Source organism: Amblyomma mixtum, chromosome 2, assembly GCF_055824585.1.
Source record: "Amblyomma mixtum isolate Tamu chromosome 2, ASM5582458v1, whole genome shotgun sequence".
In the NCBI taxonomy this organism is placed as follows: Eukaryota; Metazoa; Arthropoda; class Arachnida; order Ixodida; family Ixodidae; genus Amblyomma; species Amblyomma mixtum.
In genome coordinates this window covers 81,422,577-81,425,312 of record NC_143013.1, presented here as the reverse complement: position 1 = coordinate 81,425,312, position 2,736 = coordinate 81,422,577, and the positions used below count along the sequence as shown (strand labels likewise).

The window sequence follows — 2,736 nt, the reverse complement described above, 5'->3', positions numbered from 1 at the left end:
TAATAGACGTCTAAAAAAAGCTTGACGTCTAAAAGAAGTTTCAGCTCAGCAGTTTTTTAGACTCAGACGTTTACTAGCCTTCTATTAGCTCTGCTAACGCTAAGCTTGTATACGGCTAGAAAACTTCTGAGGTAGAACTTTTATAGAATTTTTTTAGAGGTTCCTTTTTTTTTTCGAAATGGGTGCCTGGATTACTTTACGCATTTCAATACTGATTTCAGTGCTGCGTTTAAACCCTCTAAAGCTTTAAAAATGTTATAGTTCATTTCTCTGGTATACACCACTCAAAAAAAGAACTCAAAGCTGATTTGCAATGACCCGTTCACAATGAGCCCACATTACAACGGATGTATGGCTGTAGTAATGAGCCAGAAATGCATGTGCTAGCACACTTTTCAGTCAGTGCGTTACTCTTTATTGAATCCAGTGCATACACCCACAAAAAAAATAAAAGGATCAGGAAATTAATGTTAGAAGCCACGGAGGAGGTAGCTTCACTGGTTTGGCCGACGTTACAACGGTAAGCACTTGGATGGCGGGAAAGTGTCGAGCAGCAACCAATTGTTAAATCAAAAATTCATTCGGCCCCGGGCCTTGTTCACAACGGATGCGTTGATGAGCAAGTTGCTGTGATGTGGATGGCACTGAAGAGCTCGCTAGGTGTTCCAAAAATCGCTTTTCTTGCAAGGAGGATGCCAACTAGACGGTAACAAGGGGAAGTCAAATCCAGCTCTGTTCAGCAGCCTGCAGAAGTGAAAAATACTAGAGTAACCAAAAGCACAGTCAGTCAGGTGCATGTAGAATGGCCAATGAGGAGTCAGAAGCAAATAAGACCAGGAAATGGCAAGGAGTGACAGCACAGGCAATAAAATAAGCTAATTAAAAACATAGATGCATATGATGTCACTGCATGCGGCATTTCAGCAGAGTGCTATGGCATAAACTCAAGAAGTCAATCACTGTGGAGGCCTTTAACAGAAGCAAAATCCAAACAGTGTGCATGGACATGAAAGCCAAGCAGTCAATAGCAAGTGCACTGCCTTACTGTGATGCACACTGTACTCATAGAACCTCCTAAGCTGCATCTTGCAAACAGGCTTTCTCTTTCCAGCAAAATGTGGCTGAATCAAAAGTGGTTGATGTTTGAAATCTTGCACCGTCGCATGAAAGCACAGCAGAGATGCTGCTGTCCTGGTAATGCCTGCATCACTTCAGTATACACCAGAGATGTGTTAAATCTTGGACCTTAACTTGACAGCCACACAGGGCACATCTGAAAGATAATACAAATAAAAGTGCGTGTGTATAAGGTTCCTAACACTGCATTGCCAAAGAAGCCCTTTCTAATCTGTACGATGAAGCTCAAACAGTGGGCAAGAGATTACTTACACCACTGCAGAAGAAGCATTAGTCCAGGTTCCCACCTCAGAACTGAAACAATCTCCAGGCCAAGTCGTCTGAACAACCAAGTACAAGGTGCTGCTATTAATTTGCGTGAAACTAGACCAGGTCCTTGCTCCTCCGGCCAACAGTTGGAGTTCTAAAGGACAAACAAATAATGGGGCTTGTGGAATGAACATTAGCAAAGAGCCTAGACCTATACAAGAAATCATGAAGTGAAAGAAAAGGTGTCAGCTGCAAAGCGTGCTTACCAAAACTTGAGAAGTTGAGCAGGCAAGGAGGTCCTCTGAAAACCACTGTTGAACAGCCTGTACCCAAAACGAAATGTACACAGTGAAGTAGGGGCAACGCCAGCTGTGCACGGTGCAATGGTTTTCCAAAAAAATAAAAGCTGCCATGCCTGCAAAGAGCCGTAGTACTTCACTGCACTGTCAGACTGCACACATACAGAGCAGCACCACTGAGTAAACTACCTTTGTGCCGGGGCTCTCAATCGCAATGAAATAAAAGCTTCACGCAGTTAAGATAACCAAAGCCTTTTTAACGCGAGTTTCACTGACGGCAATCACAGCAAGGAGAATTGGAGCACACAGGTGGCCAGACGAGAGTCCTTGGCAAGAACAAAACCCTGCCAGAATGCAATAGAGCACACACTTTAATCAATGTGTAGGAAAAAATTCGCGCCTTATCAACGTACATACGCTTAAACAAAGCTGGTTGGTTTGAAGCTTTGTCACGTTCACCTTGTCATCGCCTTGGTAAAGAAAGCAACTCGCATGCGAGATCAGCCTAGCTGTATCCACTTACCAAAGGCTCAAATACATGCAAATGCCCTGTTTTAATGCATTCAACGCTGCACTTTGGTATGTAAAACACTGGCTGATACTGTTTTGTGATTTGTAAACCAAAGGTTCAATCAGGCGCGTAACTTAGTGGCGTAGCCGGCAAAGCCGACGCGTTCACCACAGAAGAGGAATGGAAGGTTACTTAGGCTCACATCTCAGTGCAACACTGGTAGTAAACGATACCGCAGAAAAGCGGGAAAACGCAAACTGCAGCGGCGTGAAGTGCCAACCAGCGCGGAAAAAAGTGCGCAGCGAAACGTACAACAACGTGCGCAGCATCCGCTTCGCGCGCGTAGCTATCGCTAGCCTCTGCAACGCCAAATGACCAAATGAAGTACTAAATTTCTAAACGTAAAAATAAACAAATCATCAAAGAACCAAAAAACAAATTGAATCTAATACTTTCGTGTAAAACTAAGCACTTGCAGCTTCCACTAAGATTTTTTTCTGCTTTTAACGGTTAAAACCACTTTGGCAAACTATCCTGCAT

At 43.6% G+C, this 2,736-nt stretch overlaps 1 long non-coding RNA gene across 3 annotated transcripts; it reads right to left on the bottom strand.

Moving 5' to 3' along the window:
• Window positions 1-381: 381 nt before the first annotated feature.
• LOC149359889 (uncharacterized) lies at window positions 382-2,392 on the bottom strand. 3 transcript variants are annotated; one of them, XR_016288301.1, is made up of 3 exons: window positions 1,653-2,392; window positions 1,390-1,540; window positions 382-1,273 (listed from the first exon to the last, which is right to left on the bottom strand). It is a non-coding gene; the product is annotated as an uncharacterized LOC149359889 (long non-coding RNA). The 3 variants fall into 3 exon arrangements; XR_016288302.1 differs by having other exon boundaries at window positions 382-744; XR_016288300.1 differs by having other exon boundaries at window positions 1,425-1,540.
• Between the last annotated feature and the right edge of the window lie 344 nt (window positions 2,393-2,736).